The following is an 18,170-nucleotide window of genomic DNA, read 5'->3' as shown; positions in this document are numbered from 1 at the left end:
AGAACTGGCGTTAAATGGTATGGTAATCCAAAAACTGGCTACTGTGACTGAATCAGAGTCCTCCAAAAGTGCATCAAGTACTCATAACATCTCAGTCATTTCTGAAGTCATTCCCCAAACACTATTTTACACAGGTGTATTTATTTTTATTTCATGTACTTGAGTGCTTGCCTTCTTGTGTGAATACAACATGTGTGCCTGGTGGTCTTAAATTCCAAAAGGGATCTCATGACCTAGAGCTACAGATGTTTCCAGGACATCCTGTGGGCACTGAGACTGATGCTCTTCTTTGTACAAAAGGGTCAATGTGCCTAGAGGCTTGGACATCTATCCATCCTTTAGTGCAACACTTTAACACTAAGAGTGCATACAAACAAAGTTGTTACAATTTTTGTAAATGAGTACGAAAATGAATAATTGCAAAACAAAAGTATATGTAGCTCTTATTCACATTCCTAGTGAACACCTTAGTGACTCTTCCGTATCCCAATGCTTCCATGAAGAAAAACATCATAAGCACCTATATAGTCAGCAGTCACAGGACATAAAAATTGACACTTTATCCACAAAATCTACATCAAGGAAACCATTATTAGTTATAGTTCAATTTCTGAGAGTTTAGGAGCCATTCCATGATGTTCCTGATTCATCAGGTGCTTATTCACAAAAGCTGTACATGTCACAGTAAAAGTCAAGTCTTAACACTTCTAGGTTCTGAATTTGATAAAGAGTTTCTGAAAAAATGGACTGACTACACTCATCATTCTGTTCTTCTGGTTTAGACCGAAATGGAGAAACTATCTGTATTTGCTGACCTTATACTTTGCCATTGGTCAGATCAATAAGGACTCACAACTGCTTCCCAATGTGACCTTGGGTTTCCATGTCTACAATGCCTTTAATTATAACAAAAGAACCTTGGAGGGACTTTTGATGTTGTTGTCTGGAAGAAGCGAGTATGTTCCTAACTACAAATGCAACACACAACACAAAGCTCTAGAAATCATTTCAGGAACAAAGTCAGAATTTTTTGCTGCAAATGGAACACTTTCAGAGCTCTACAAAGTCCCACAAGTAAGTTAGGAAAGTATTTTTGTGCACAATCACAGGTCAAACCTGACAAAAACAACACAAACAAAAGAAAACAGAGAAGTGTTTTATGTTTAGTATAGGCAGATTTAAAAGAGAAGTGAATATATTACTTTGATATGGCAATGGTTAACAGTAGAAAAAGTGTGGTAAAAATCATGCTCAGTACATTCTGAAAATTTCTAAGCAGATCACTTAGTGGAAACCATGACTCTATTGTCAAACACTGGAAGATGTACTGTGGATACTCAGGCTGCATTTTGTCATAAGTCAAATTGTACAACAAAGATACCTAAGTACCAAAGACAGCATATAACCATCTCAGAATTCCTGCAGTTGTCATTACTGATGTATGAAAAAAAGAAAGTCTGGGACATGTAACTAAATTTAGAACAATGTTCAAGGTCATCACTGATGAAAATATTTCAAGAAATTAACGATCACATGCAGGAAAGTAGATCTCAGAATAGCACCCACAGAGACCAACCATTTAACTAGATTGCCACAATTGACTCTTTCCAGGATACACTGAAGAAAGGCATCCATCAGCAGGCACTACTACATGTAGAGAAAATACTTTGTGAGCACAAGGGTCAGGAATAATCAAGATTATAAAACCCATAGTGTAACTCTGATTGTTATCACTCAGTTAAACAATTCGTAAATGTATTTTATCCTAATGTAAAAAAAATGAAACACACAATAATTTACATCTGTTTCAGAGTTTTGTCTCAGTCAAATCTATCATTAGACAGGGATGATGCAATAACTCCTGGCAATGTGATTTCAGATCTTCACAACTTGCACCATTTTAACTTAGGTAACTGAATCTCTAAAAACTTTGTTAGTCTCTTTCTGTATTTGCTTTCCTAAAGCTGATGGTTCTGGGAAATATGGTGTTATGTGACCAGAAAGTACTTGGTAATGCTTTCTGCAGTCTTTCACTACATCAGATACTCTGTTGCATTGTCATTGTAACAAAGGAGATCTATCAGGTCTTTCAAAGACAGTGAACAGAATATTGTTTACTCCAGATACCTTAGTAACCTTGGAGCTCATGGTACTTGAAAAAAAAAACATATTCCATCACATGATTAGAGAGACAAGCTAATCTCAGAGAAGACAGCTCCTCACCAATATTCCGTCCTTTGATTCTCATGTGCAAAGAATGAACTCACTTCCCCCCTCTGGGTGATGATTCCAAATATGTAAAACTCAAGAATCACCTTTTTTTTTTTTCCTTTGCTTCTTCAGGTCACATATGGTCCCTTTGATTCCATGCTAAGTGACAAAGATACATTCCCAACCCTTTATCAAATGTCTCCTAAGGACAGAGCTCTAACCCAAGGATTGATCTCTTTATTGCTCCACTTTGGCTGAAGGTGGCTGGGGCTCATTGTGTCTGATGATGGGAGAGGAAGAGAGTTTCTCTCAGACCTGACAGTAAAGATTGGATCAGAAGATATCGGTGTGGCTTTTACAGAAAAACTGTCTGATAACTCAAAATTTAGAATAATATATGATTATGGATTGCTGAACTTGTACCAACATATACAAGTAAATGTGATTTTATTCTATGGTAATATAGATGACTTGGTGATCTCCCTCCCATACATTAAAAATTTTTTAACAATAAAGGTGTGGATTATGGCAAAGCAACACCTGACATATTTAGAGTCTACATTCAATGACAGGAATTTTTGGATATCTGTTTTCAGAGGAAGCTTCTTGTTTTCAAAGAGGAGAAGTATCCCTGGCTTCAAGCACTTTCTTGAAGCACTTACACCCTCCCAGTACCCAGGAGATTCTTACTTCTCTAAATTCTGGGTTGACAATTTTGGTTGTTCACCTCTTGGTTTTCTATGTGAAAAATTTAAACCCTGTCCAGCTAATATTTCCCTAAAGACTGGGGATGAAATAAATGATGTGATGACTGCATCTGAGCCCAGCTATTCCATATAGAATGCAGTATACACAGTGGCCCATGCCCTCCATAAAATGCTGTTGACCCAAACTGAAATGGGACCTATGGATGACAGAAACAAGGGTGAGATTTTACCATGGCAAGTAAGCCTCATGCATAAGCAAGGGAATCACGAGGATCATATATTATTGGTAAGCAATTTACTGTGGTTAACCAAGAAAGCATTTTCTTCTTATAATTAAAAGAATATTTTAAAAGGCAAAAGGGTTTGTCATAGTATATCTATATATGTCTATAATTATCTGACATGATTTTGGAACTGAAAGCACAGATTTGAAGATATTAAATTAAAATGTGTTTCAACAAATGTTTCCTAACCTAACATGAAATTCTGAAATATACATATGCGATTAATGTAAAAATATAGCAAGTTCAATAATCAAAATTTATATTTTCTTGGAATATACCCATTAAAATAAGCTTTAGTCATAATGACCATATCCAAAGATGCTATTTTACATAAAATTCAATCTATATTTAATGACAAAAGACCATAAAATTAATAGCCTGTGCAAGTGACATAAGTAACTGAAAAGTAATGGCTTTTATAATTTCTTCATTCTTAATTACTTAAAATGAAGGAAAAACCAAGACTGTGCTTCTATTATTAAATGTTAGAACACAGTGCTCATAAGCTTAGGCACTATCTCTGTGTATTAGTGATAAATGGATGTGTTTGGGTTTTAAAACAACAAGATATAAACATGGGATTCATTTATATATATGAGCCTTGATGGTCACATTCAAATAGGGTGCCATGAAGAAGTTTGTTGAACAAATCAACAAGGGAGGATTGAACTTTAAATCCACTCAAAAATAAATAAAAATGAATTCTGAACATAGAATGCCCTGTATAATTTAGAGTATCATGTAAAACAATATTTGACTTAAACACTGACACAGTTTGTGAACACAGCTTTCTAGAGATGTGATATTATCTAAGTTAGTATGTCCTGTGTACAAATAACTTAGTACCTAAGCAACCTTTATAACATATACTATTAATTAGGTAACACAATATAGTGTCTCAGTAGTTGAACTGTTTACCCACTGTATTAAGTTAGATATGTAATTGAATCATGCTGCAGGATGGCTCAGTGTTACACATACTTGCTGCCCATACAGAGGACCCAAGTATGGTTGTTAGCACATACATGCTTGCTCACGAATTACTAAGGTACAACTGCTCAACTTACTAAGGTACCCACATGAAGATCCAACATCCCATCATTTACATATATGTATTCGACATAGTTCCACTCCATGTATGAAGCCCCCATGGATCTAGGTCAGTTTATTCTGTATTCTTGCAACATTCTAGTGCACTTGGGCTCCTTATATCCTTCCCAACCACTCTTCCATGAGACTCTTCAATCTCTGTGTGATGCCGGACTGTGAGTCTCATAATATGATTTGATTAACTGGTGAGGGTGAAGGGGCTCTGTTAAGTTAGGCTCCTGTCGGTAAACATAGAACATATCATTAATGGTGTCAAGGACTGGCTCTCTCCCATGGGGTGGGTGTCAGGTTGGCACAGGTATTTATTGTTCATTCCTCAGACCTACTGTATCTTCGTCTTTGTCGATCGCATAGTTAGGATACATTTTGTTTGGAAGGTTGTTAGGTAGATTGGTGTTTCCCTCCCACCACTATAGGTCCTTCCTGGCTAGAAAGGGGCTTTCTACACTCTCCTCTCCCACACTGATGGCAGGCTCAGCTAGAGACATCCCCATATCCTCCCTGTACTATAGCCTGACCCATCTCTACAGGTTGTCTCAATGATTTCCCCAACATTCTTTCACCCTTTATCTCCAGGCCCTTAAACCTTGCCTCCCAATTCTCCTCATATCTGCTTTCCCTCATTTCGCTCCACACAACCTCTCCTGTCCAGTTCCCTCTATATTTCCTCTTTCACTGTCTATTTAATTTCTCCATTTGAGTGAGATTTAAGAAGGTCCTACCTTGAGCCCTTTTTGTTACTTAGTTTCTGTGGGTCCATGATTAGTAGTGTAGGTATCCTGTGCTATATGGCTAATATCCACTTATAAGGGAATACATACCATATGTGTCTTTCTGGCCATGGGTTACCTCACTCAGGATGATCATTCCTATTTCCATCCAATTGCCTACAAATTTCATGATTTATTTGATTTTAATAGCTGAGTAGTATTCCAATGTGTAAATGTACCATATTTTCTTTACCCATTCTTTGGTAGAGGAACATCTAGGTTGTTCCCAGATTCTTTCTATTACAAATAAAACTTAATGTATACAGTTGAGCAAATGTCCATTTATGGTGAAGTAACTTTGTTATATGTCCAGGAGGATTATAGATGGTTCTTGAGGTAGAACTGTTCCCAATTTTCTGAGAAAGCACCAGATTGATTTGCAAAATAGTGGTCCAAATTTGTACTTCCATGAAAAATGGAGGAGGGTTATTTCTCTCCATGTCCTTGTCAACATGTGTTGTCAAATGAGTTTTTGATCTTAGCCTTTCTGGTAGGTGTAAGATGGAATCACAGAGTCATCTTGATTTGAGTTTTCCTGCAGACTAATGACATTAATATTTCCTTATGTGCTTCTCTGCCATCTGAGATTCCTCTGTTGAGAATTCTGCTTAGTTCCATACTGTATTTATTAAATTGGACTATTTGGGTTGTTGGAGTCTAATTTCTTGAATTCTTTATATATTTTGGAAATTAGCCCTCTGTCTGATGGATGGTTGGTGAAGATCTCTTTCCCATCTGTAGTTTGTCATTTTGTTGTGTTGACAGGGTCCTTTCCTTTAAAAAAAATCTTCTCAGTTTCATGAGGTCCCATGTATTAACTGTAAATCTTACTGCCTGGATTGTTGGTGTTCTGTTCAGAAAGCTGTCTCTTGTGCCAATGAATTCAAGGATCTTTACTATTTTCTCTAATAGATTTAGTGTTTGTTTTTATGTTAAGGTCATTGCTCCACTTTGAATTGAGTTTTGTGTAGGTTGATAAATATGGGTCTATTGGTATTTTTCTACATGTAATCATCAGCTGGATCAGAGTTATTTGTTAAAGATGCTCTCTTCTTTTTTTCCATTAAAGGCTTTGAAATTTTTGTAAAAAATCAAGTGTCCATAGGTGCCTGGGTTTATTTCTGTGTCTTCAATTCAATTCCATTGATCAATCTGTTTCTTTGTGTGTGGGGAGAGGTTTGTTAATTTATTTATTTTTAAATCAATTACAGTTTATTCACTTTGTATGCCAGCTATAGCCCCCTCTCTTATCCCGTCACAATCCCACACTCCCTCCCTCATCTCTTCTTATGTCCCTCCTCAAGCCCACTGATGGGGGGGGTCATTCTTCTCTTCCTTCTGTCCCTAGCATATCAGGTCTCATAGAGACTGACTGCATTGTTTTCCTCTGTGGCCTGAAGTTCTTTTATTGCACAGAAATGCTGGGTTATTATTTTTTTGGTGTTTAATATAATATTGAGAATTGTTCTTTCAAGGTCTGTGATGAATTGTGTTGTTATTTGGATATGAATTATATTAAATATATAGATTGCTTTTGCTAATACGGTCATTTTTACTATGTTAATTTTACCGAGCCATAAGCATGGGAGCTTTTTCCATCTTTTGATATCTTTTCAGTTTATTTTTTCAGAGACTTGAAGTTCCTGTAAAAGAAGTCTTTCTTTTACTTGGGGAGAGTTCCACCAAGATATTATTTCTGGCTGTTCTGAAGGATGCTATTTCCACAATTTTCTTATCAGCCCATTTCTCATTTGTATTCAGGCCACTACTGGTTTTTTGACTTAATTTTATAGCAACCACTTTTCTGAAGTGGTATATCAGCTGTGTAAGTTTTCTGGTAGAGTTTTGGGGTCACTAATATATAATAGCGTATCATCTGTAAATAGGGATGTTTTTACTTCTTCCTTTCCAATTTGGACCCCCTGATCTCCTTTAGTTGTACTATTGTTCTAGCTATAACTTCAAGTACTACATTGAAGATATATAGAGAGAGAGTGGCAGCCTTGTCTTGTCCCTGATTTTAGTGTAATTGCTTTGAATATTTCCCCATTTAATTTGATTTTGGCTATCAGCTTGCTGTATATTACCTTTATTATGTCTATGTATGGGCCTTGAAGCCCTAATCTTTACAGAACTTTTGTCATGAAGTGGTGCTTGTTTTTATCAAAGGTGTTTTTTGCATCTAATGAGATAAACATGTTTATTTTTCCTTCCAGTGGATTACAGAGATGGATTTAAATATGTTGAACCATCCCCAAATTCCTGGGATGATGCTTACTTAATCATGGTGGATGATGTATTTGATGTGTTCTTGGATTGGTTTGCCAGTATTTTATTGAGTACTTTTGCATCGAAGTCCATAAGGGTCTTTGTGTGGTTTAAGGTATTAGAGTGACTGTAGACTCATGGAATGAGTTTGGCAATATTTCTTCTGTTATATTTTGTGGAATAGTTTCAGGAGTGTTGGAATGAGGTCCTCTTTGGAAGTCTGGTAGAATTCCATGCTACAACCATCTGGCTCTGGGATTTTTTGGTTGGGAGACTTCTGACGAGAGCTTCTATTTTCTTAGAGGTTATAGGACTGTTTAATGTGCTTACCTTATCTTGATTTAATGTTGGCAAGTGACATATATCAGGAAAATCTTCCATTTCCTTTTGATTTTCCAAACTTGTGGAATACAGTCTTGTGGAATAAGACCTAATGATTCTTTGGAGTTACACTCCTTTTTCATATCTGATTTTGTTTATTTGGATACTATCTCTCTCCCTTTTACTTAGCTTCTCTAGAGCTTTGTTTATCTTGTTGATGTTTTAAAAAAAACAGCTCTTGGTTTCACTGATTCTTTGTATTGTTCCCATTTTTTTCTATGACCCTAACTTCAGCTATGAGTTTGATTATTTCCTCCTTTCTACTCCTCTTAGGTGTTTACTTCAGTCTGTTCTACAGTTTTTACATGCATTTTTAAATTGCTACTATGAGAATTCCTTAATTCTTTTTAGAAAGGCATTTAATGCTATGAACCGTCCTTCTCCTTAGCACTGCTTTCATTGTGTCCCAGAAGTTTAAGTATGTTGTCTCTTCATTTTCAATGAATTCTAGAAAATCTATATTTTCTTTCTATATTTCTTTCCTGACCCAATGATCACTGAGTCATTCAGTTTCCATTAGTTTTATAGGTTTTCTATTGTTTCCATTGTTATTGAACTCTAGCTTTAATCCATGGTGGTCTGGTAAGATACAAGGGGTTATTACAAATTTCTTATACTTCTTGAGGTTTGCTTTCTGACCAAGTCAATGGGTAATCTTGAAGAAGTTTCTGTGAGGTGCTGAGAAGTTCTTATATCCCTTTTTGTCTGGGTGAAAATTCTGTAGATATCTGTTGGATCCATTTGATTTGAGCATCAGTTAGTTTAATTGTTTCTCTATCTAGTTTCTGTTTTCATGACTTGTCCTTTGGCTAGTGTGGGGTTTTGAAATCTCCCACTATTACTGTGGACATATTAGTGTATTATTTAAGCTTTAGTTATGCTTCTTTTACAAATGTAGGTGCCCTTGTATTTGAAGCAAAATATTCAGAATTGAGACCTCATCTTGGTGGATTTTTGATATGATATGTATCCTTTTACTATGATATGTATCCTTTCCCATATCTTTTGAATGAATTCAGTTAAAAGTTTATTTTATTAGATATTAGGATGGCTTCTTTCAATTTGCTTCTTGGGTCCATTTCCTTGAAAAAGCTATTTCCAGCCCTTCACTCTGAGGTAATGTCCTCTTTTTTGTTAAGATATGTTTCTTGTATGCAGCAATCCTATTTATGCATCCATTCTTTTAGTCTGTTTTTTTATTGAGGAATTGAATCCATTGATGTTGAGTGATATTAATAACTAATGTTTGCTGGTAATTTTGATTTTTATGGTTGTAGTGAGTTTCTGTGTTTCTCTCCTTTTGTTTTTGCTGCAATGGTGTTTTTTTTTTATATCTTATTTGTTTTCTTGGGTGTGGTTAACTTTCTTTGCTTGGGGTTTTCCTTCTAGTGTACCTTAAAGCTGGGAAGCATAGACATTGGTGTTTTGGGGTCCACAGCATAGCCTCTTACTTGCTGTGGAGTTACTAGAGTCCTAACAGTCAGTAATCATGTCCACTGGGCACCTTCATTTTTGATCCTCTTCAAATCTCCATCTTTTAAATGGAAATATTTTCTGGTGCTGGAGAAAGACACAGGACCTTTTTCCAACTAAGGACACGCTACACACTATCACACTATACTATCTTCTATCTCATAGGTGATATTTCTACTTATGTTTAGTAGCTCTAGCATTACTTCCACAGGGAATAATTTTAATCTCGCTACATAACTGGGGAGAAACCTAAACAAAGCACCTTCAAAAATAAACCCATATCAGAGGGAGGGAAAATGAATTTCTCTTAAAGACCAACCAGTATTCTGTGTGGGTCACTCATATAAAATTTTGTCTCTCTTCAGCTGCATCCATTTTTGAGGAAAATTGAAGTGACAAATGCTGCTGGAGATGAAATAAGCTTTGATGAGAACAAGAATATTATGGAAACATATGATATACAAAACTTTATTGCATATAGTAAGTAAAATTCATTAATACTTAAAGTGGGAGAATTTGTCTTCAAGAGTCCACAAGACCAAGGCTTTTTCATTAATGAAGTTCTGATTCGATGGCCAAGCAACTTTAATCAGGTTGGGAATTTTTTCAGCATTTACTATAAAGGGAATTATTTGTAAAGAATTATAAACTTGATTGCGTAATGTTTATTGTAAAATTTCAAGCTCTTAGCTCTGTTGTGACTGTGAGCTTGTTTGTGGGTATTCATGCATATGAACACATGTGCTGGTTAAGGCCACAGTTAACTGTGATTATCTTTCTCGGTTACTGTCCGCTTTCTTTTTAAATAGGATATCTCTCTGAAACCTTACTTTCTGATTTTGCTGTGCTCAGTAGACAGCATTACCTATGTACTCTCTCTGTCTTCATGATCATAAAGCTTGGATTACAGGCATATTTTCTGCACCCAAACTTTCTTTTCATCCCTTCATCATGATTAAATTCAGGCTTTCATGCTTATGTGGCAAGAGCATTAAATACTAAGTAATCCCTTTATTTCTGTATGATGACTTTAAATCTGAAATATACCAGTATTTCATATATATATATATATATATATATATATATATATATATATATATGATGTATACATACACAAATAAGTACACTTACAAACGCACACATAATGTCAACTAATTCCTTAGCTAGAATCAGATGACTTGAACTTGAATGCTTGTGTTCATTGATGATGCAATGAATGAATGAATGAGTGTTCATGGTTATATATAGGCATATTTGTGTGTGTTACCACATGTAAACACACACACATGATACACACATAGATACAAACTTATCTATATATTCACATATGTTAATTATACAGGCAAGCTGAAGCTCAGTGCATCCTTCCATTCACACAACTCCAACTCAAACATATCAATAGTTTTACAAGTTTTTGAGGTAGCATATAAACAAGAAAAATTATGGATTTTGATACAAGACATTTCTGGAACCAATGTATATGAGCTGCCCAATACGTATGTTTGGAACTGAACTCATATTTCTATGCAAGGAGTTATTTCAGTCTTCTTATAAATGTTGAGACTTGCTTTGTTCCTGACTTTGTGGTCAATTTTGGAGAAGGTTCCATGATGTGCAGAGAAGAAAATATATTTGTTTGTGTCTGGGTGAAAAATTCTGTAGACATCTGTTAGATCAATTTGATTCATGACCTCTGTAAGCTTCATTATTTCACTATTTAGCTTCTGTCTCAATGATATGTCACTTGGTGAGAGTGTGGTGGTGAAGTCTCCCACTATTACTAAGTTGGAACTGATGTGTGATTTCAGCTTGAATATTTCTTCTACAAATGCAGGTGCCCTTGTATATGGGGCATAGTTTTTCAAGATATTGATGTCCTCATGGTGGATTTTTCTTTTATGAAGATGAAGTATCCTTCCCAATCTTTTTTGATTAATATTGGTTAGAAGTCTATTTGATTATATATTAGGATGCTACTGCCACTTGCTCCTTCAATCTATTTGATTAGAAACCTTTTTCTAGCACTTTATTCCAAGGTAGCGTCTATCTTTATGGCTGAAGTGTTTCTTGTATGCAGCAGAATGTTGGATCCTCTTTCGGTAACCATTCGGTTAGAATGTGTCTTTTTATTGGACTTTTGAATCCATTGATGTTGATAGATATTAAAGACCAATGAATGCTAGTTCTTCTTATTGTAAAGTTGGTGCTGATAGTGTGTTTGTGTGCTTGTTTTATTTTGATTTTTTGTTGTGATGTCATCTATATCCTGTGCTTCTTGGGATTAGTTGATCTCATTGGTTGTAGTTTTCCTTCTAGAAGCTTCTCAATGTCTGGAATGCAGCAAAAATATTGTTTAAATTTAGTTTTTTCATGGAATATCTTGTTTCCTCCATCTGTGTTGACTGTAACTTTTGCTGGCATTTGTGGTATCTTAGTGTTTGCATGACATCCTCTGAGGCCCTTCTGGCTTTTCATCTCTGTTGGGGACTCTGGTGTGATTCTGATTGGTCTGCCTTTATATGTTATTTGGCCTTTTCCTTGCTGCTTTTAATTTTTTATTGCGTAGATTTAGTGTTTTGATTATTATGTTGCACAAGAATTTTCTTGTCTGGTCTAGAATATGTGGTATTCTGTAGGCCTCTTTTATGTTTAAGGCTATCTCTTTCATAAGGTTGATGAAACTTTCTTCTATGGTTTTATTGAAAATACATTCTGGACTTTGGAGTCTGGAATCATCTGCTCATTTTATTGCTATTATTCTTAGGTTTCATCTTTTCATGGTTTCCTGGATGTCTTGAATGTTTTGCATCAGAAACTATCCTTTTTCTTTCTTTTGAGAGATTTACCAGTTACTTCAATTATATCCTCAATGCCTAAGATTCTCTCCCCAATTTCTTTTATTCTGTTGGTGATGCTTATCTCTGTGGTACTTGATCACTTTTCTAAGTGTTCCAACTACAGAGTCTTCTTTGTTTGTGGTTTCTTTATTAATTCTAATTTTCTAATGTCCTGAATAATTTTATTTATTTCCTTCACCTCTTTGATTGTGGTTGCCTGTCTATGATGGTTCTGTTTGGTTGTATTTGCCTGTATTTCTTTGAGAGATTCATTGTTTTCCTCTTCATATACTACAAATATTTGCATAAGCACAGATTTAATTTCATTTTCTTGTGTTTCAGCTACATTAGTATATCCATTGTGTTGGGGGGTTTTAGTGGAGCCATGGTGTCCTAGTTTTTGTTGACTGTTATTTTATGCTAGACTTTAGTCATGTGGTTGTCTGTAGCCTTGGCTGTTTGTTCCTGGAACCTGCACCAAAGACTGGACCAGCTTGTCTTTGGAGTATAGCATAGTGTTCAGAAAGACGAGGAATGTGCAGTGTGGCTCAAGAATGGGTGCTGGCAATTCAAATGGCAGTGTCTTGGAGGGCAGTGAACAGGCCATGTAGTGAGCACAAAAACAGATGGGGGTAGGTGAAGGTCAGGGAGTATGCATGTATGGGAGCCCTGATGTTTGGGGTGCAGGTGCTGCTGCTAGTCATGAATACTGAGCATATGCAGGTGCCCAAAAGGGCTCCAGGCCAAGGTGACAACTGTGTGGGTTAATCAGAAGAAAGCTGTGTTGCAGCTTACAGGCTTCCCTAAAACTGTGTTCCTTGTATACAGATTCCTCTCTGCTCTGCCATATTGGATTTGGGATCCCTGTGTTTCTCTTGTTCCCCTGGTGTCCACAGGGTGACTGGAGAATCTGTAGCTTGGTGGCTGGGATGTTGTCCCAGTAATCCTGATGTTGACCTCAGGGGAGCAGGAGGGATCTGAGGTCTGGCTGCTACAGCAGAGAGACCCTGGGGGTCCAAACTCACTGGAGTATGTAGAAGTGCAGGTGGACCATAGTTTCCTACTCCTGGACCTGCTCAATGGACTTGGGGACCTGAATCAGGAAGAACCAAAGCCATTCCCCCAGACCTAGCCACTTGTCCACTCAGTGGTCTCAGAGTCTCTGATCCTCTACCCTTCAGATATGGTGCACTCTGGTCTCTAACATCTTGGAGTCTCCTTTTGTAATCTTTCAGCTTACTTTCTTTCTTTCTTTTTTTTTTTTTTTTTTTTTTTTTGGTGAGATGCTTTTGTAAGCTTTTGAATTTCCTCATGTTTTTTTTTTTTTAGGTCTCTTTAGGCTGTTGAATAAAAGTTGAATTCATGTTTGAATCATGGTTGCTTGGGTAAGTCTAAAACTTACCCATTTCATGTGCATTTTTAAGCACTCTGCTACATAATATATTTTTTAATGTTCCCTTAGAATATTGTGAATTTCTTTGGATTCTGTAGCAATGTTTTTCTGTCACTTCTGATTCTGCTAATTTGAGCTCTCTATTTCTTTCTTTGATTTACTTGAGACAAGGTTCTGTCAATTTTCTCTTCAGAAAGAACCAGCTCTTCCTTTAGTTAACTCTATGTATTTTCTTTGTTTCTGTTTAATTCATTTCTATTACAATCTTACTATTTCTTTTTAATGGATTATTAATTTGTTTATGTACTACTGCACCATCTGATCACATTTTTCCTCCTAGTCCCTCTCTGTCACCTCACCTGCCAACCCATGTGCCCTTCCTCTCTTTCTTTTCAGAAAAAAAGAAGCCTCCCTTAGATATCAACCAGCCTTGGTATATAAAGTTGCAATAAGACTATGCACAACTTCTGTTATTGTGGCTACACAAGGCAGTCTAATTATGAGAAAAAATCCAATGGCAGGCAAAAGAGTCAGAGACAGCTTTGATCTTGCTGATAAGGGCCCTCCATGAAGAACAAGCTGCACAATGGTTAAACATGTGCTGTTAGAAGTCCCAAATGTGGGCCAACCTGCACAACTATTACATATGTACAGAGAGCACAGATCTGTCCCATGCATGCTTTCTTGTTGGAAGTTCATTCTCTGTGATCCTGTACCAGGAGCCTTTCTGTGGGGCCATCCTCAGCGTGGAAAAGAGAGTTGGAGTATGTTTGCAAACAAGGTGCTCCACAGAGTAGATGAGGGGTCAGTAAGGGAAGGTAGTGAGTCAGGTGCAGTGGTCAGGGGACTCTATCAGTTGACATTTAAAATTCAGACATTTCTGTAGCTCTGATTTACTATCAACAAGGAGCTTCTTTATTTATACAAGTTTCACAGTTCAAACATAGACTAATGATTATATAAGTGGTACAGAGTGGGTGTTTGATTATTTTCATTATTTATCCAGGGTTACAAGTTCAGCAACAATTAAAAAATACAAAAAGAAAAGATATTATTATTAGCCCTATGACTCTAAGGAATCTAAAAATGTCTCCTGCAAAGAAAACATCTTTAATGTATGACAGTTTATTTTTAGACTGGCAGTGTTTCTAGTATGAGTGAAGTCCAGAAAAACAGAAAATACATTAACAGGTCTTTGTATGAATAGGAAATACTAATAAATATCTTCTTTTATTATTTGCATCATCATCTATGCTATTAAGTAGAAAAAGTTTATTTTTGTCAATCTATCCTATTTACTGAGTTTTTATTCCATCAGGAGTGTATTGTCTATGACCTCCTATCTTTAAACTACATTTTCAGGAAGCCCTAAACCTATAATGAAAGGAACTCTTAAATCTTGAATCTCCTGGACTCTCAAGGTTTGCATAATGTCTTGTTTACTCTGCACCAAAATACTGTTTAGGGGAAGATACCCCAAGAAAACTTCTGAAATAATGGCCTCATTTCTAATATGCTTATTTGTGCTCCTGATGTCCCAGGCAGATAGATTTCCAAACAGTGGACACATAAAGTTAAGTTTTGGATTTTCATAAAAAGACTCAGACATAATTTTTTGTAGAAAAAACACATGGAATCATAGTACAGAAAGGCCCTACTAAGGAAACACACAGGAAAAAATATCCAAAAAGTTAGAAGAACAGTGATTTTAACAATCTGCTCAGCTTTGCTGGAATTCCATCAAGCAAAGTGGATGACTATCACCAACTCCAGTGAATATTACTGTGCCATTTTCCCCTTTCTGATGTAATGATTTAAAGATTTATAGATCTCTTGTGTGACATATAGGGCCTTTTTTAGTCTTCAGAGGATGACTAGAAGAACAAGTGTGAAAATTAGAACAATTCCTAGGATTACTCTGGAATTATAATGAAAGGACAAAGAATCCTGTCCTGAATCAAAGAATGCCAAAGACTGTAGAAATTTATTGCAACTTCTACAGCTGAGATAGGTACTGGTTGATCTGAGCTTAGAGCTGCAATTTGTTGATGCAAGTGTTGGTATGCTTACCACCAAATCAGAACTGTTTCATAGGCCATGGATGTGGGATCTAACTTCTTCCCATGTTACCTTGGAAAAATATATAAAAGTGGGCTAATAAATATCTACTGAAACTGTGAGTAACAAGGAAAATGAGAAGAAACCATCATGGTGGAAACAGGGAAGTGCATTTGGCTACACTGATGTGATCAAAATACTATACTAAGTAATTTAAATCACTTCATTTAAAAAGCACTTGAAGAATTACTTTATAGTTTTACTTTCTCTGAATATGAGTAATATAGATTTCACTTTGATTGCCTTAGACAAACAGTAATAAACTCTTTAAATGAAACTTATTATTAAGTATCAAGGAAAAAAAAGAATTGGAATTTATAAAGAGTTCATGATCTTGGCACGATCATGAAGCAGGATATGCCAGGCTATACAAGTCATTAAAAAGAACTCTTATGAATTAAATGTGCAATGTGCAAATACACGTATAAGCTGAAATGTTGATTCACTTTCTCCACACAGATCTGCAGGAGTGCATTCCTTGCCTAAGTCAAGACTACCCAAACCCTGAGAGAAATCAGTGTTTGCCCAAGGCAGTGGCCTTCCTATCCTTTGAGGATCCTCTGGGCATGGCTCTGGCCTGCACAGCTCTGTTCTTCTCTGTCAGCACATTTATAGTTTTGGAGATCTTCCTTAAACACTGAGAAACAGCCATTGTTAAGGCCAATAACAAGACTCTCAGCTATATCCTGCTTATCTCCATCCTCCTCTGCTTCTTCTGCTCCTTTTTTTTTCATTGGATGCCCAAACACTGTTTCCTGCATACTGCAACAAATAACATTTGCACTTGTGTTCACCTTGGCTATTTTTACTGTTTTGGCAAAAAAAATATAACTGTAATTCTGGCCTTTAGAGTCATGAAACCAGAGAGAACAATGAGGTTGTTTGTCTCAGGCATCTATAATGCTGTCATCGCCATCTGTGTCCTGATTCAACTTATTCTCTCTGGAGTCTGGCTGGGAACCTCACCTCCCTATATTGACACAGATGTACACTCTGAACACGCTCATGTCATCATTTTATGCAACAAGGGCTCAGTTACTGCTTTCTACTCTGTGCTGGCATACTTAGGGACCCTGGCCCTAGGGAGCTTCACTCTAGCTTTCCTGGTGAGGAACCTGCCTGACACATTCAATGAGGCCAAGTTCCTGACATTCAGCATGCTGGTGTTTCTTAGTTTCTCGGTCACCTTGATCCCTGTCTACCAGAGCACCAAGGGCAAGGCCATGGTTGCTGTGGAGGTCTTCTCCATATTGGCATCAAGTGCAGGGCTGCTTGGGTGCATCTTTTTCCCAAAGTGCTACATTATTCTCCTAAGACCTTATAAAAATTCTTTGAGATGTTTGAAAAACAAAAACTAGCAAATAAAAATTGATCATTTTGATGTATTAGTTTTCTAATAAAATTCATTAGTGTACTAAAATTAAATCATTTATCTACTTTAAAGTAACTTTTTCTGAAATGTGTATTTAAAGAAAAATAAGAGCCCATCACTTTGTGTCCCAAGCACAGACATTTTATTTCAGAATAGAAGCTGCTGTTAAAAACATATTTTAGGCATGGTTGGATACCATAAAAAGCTAAAATGATACGCTCAGGATGCGAGGCTAAGCACTGCACTCAGGGTCAGCCGCTTTGGACCCAGAGAAGAGCATGTCTGATTGCATGCGGGTTGATGCCCCAGGTCCCGCCTCTGAGAAAAAGGTATCGGACGGTCTGATGCTCTTTGGGTGGATGACACCTAAATGAACATCTGTACAAAGTCCCAATTTATTTCTAATATCAGAGATCAGACCTCTACTCTTGCCTGATGCGTCTAAAACAAAAAGGGGGAACTGTAGAGAGCTGCGGAATGCTATGCCTTAAAGATGGAGCTGGTTTCTGCCTTCCACCTTCCCGATGGTGAGTGCTCTCTGTCACGAACAACTCCACATTTGGCTAAGGCCGAGGATCTGGCTTGCTTCCATGTATGTGGACCTATCTGCATTGCCCCCGTGGCACGCCTGGGTTGGCTACCCAGAGGCTATTTAAGCTGTGGGCTGGCTTTCCCCGGGGTCCGAGGATTGTTCAATGTTCCTGAATAAACTGCATTGGAAAAAAAAAAACATATTTTAGTAAGTTATGCATGTTACTTATTAATTGGTGGACAATATACATATTCAAAATGTAATTATATCATAGTAATTGATATAAATAGTACATAAACTAAATACTTGTTCTCTTTGTTATTTTGTGGAGTATAACAGGGTTTTGAGTGGTATATGAGCTTCTTCTACAGAACAGGCATGAATATCGATCTCAGGAAAGGGGGGTGTATATCTTTTAAACAGGTTGAGCCAATCCAGAAATCAGAGTGGAAAATTTTCTAAACAGAACAAAATGAATCTGCTGCCTGCCTCTGCTCTATTTTCCTTGACATACATAAAAATGACTCGACATCCCACTCTATAAATACTTGCTCAGTCACCTTCATTGCTATTCTGTTCACAATAGGTAGGAAATGGAAACTCATAAATATGTTTAACACAATAAATATCATACACATAAATAGATGTAAGTAAAAAAATATAATTTAGGCAACCCAATATCCAGAAGACAAATATCTTTCATTCACTACTCTG

At 36.6% G+C, this 18,170-nt stretch overlaps 1 pseudogene; it reads left to right on the top strand.

The window, feature by feature from the left end:
- The first annotated feature begins 792 nt into the window (after nt 1-792).
- On the top strand, nt 793-16,898 carry LOC110539894 (vomeronasal type-2 receptor 116-like; annotated as a pseudogene).
- Nucleotides 16,899-18,170: the final 1,272 nt, after the last annotated feature.

The sequence above is a fragment of the Meriones unguiculatus genome, assembly GCF_030254825.1.
Source record: "Meriones unguiculatus strain TT.TT164.6M chromosome 13 unlocalized genomic scaffold, Bangor_MerUng_6.1 Chr13_unordered_Scaffold_34, whole genome shotgun sequence".
Classification (NCBI taxonomy): domain Eukaryota; kingdom Metazoa; phylum Chordata; class Mammalia; order Rodentia; family Muridae; genus Meriones; species Meriones unguiculatus.
Note: the sequence above shows the minus strand (reverse complement) of the source record. Positions and strands in the feature narration are given on the sequence as shown.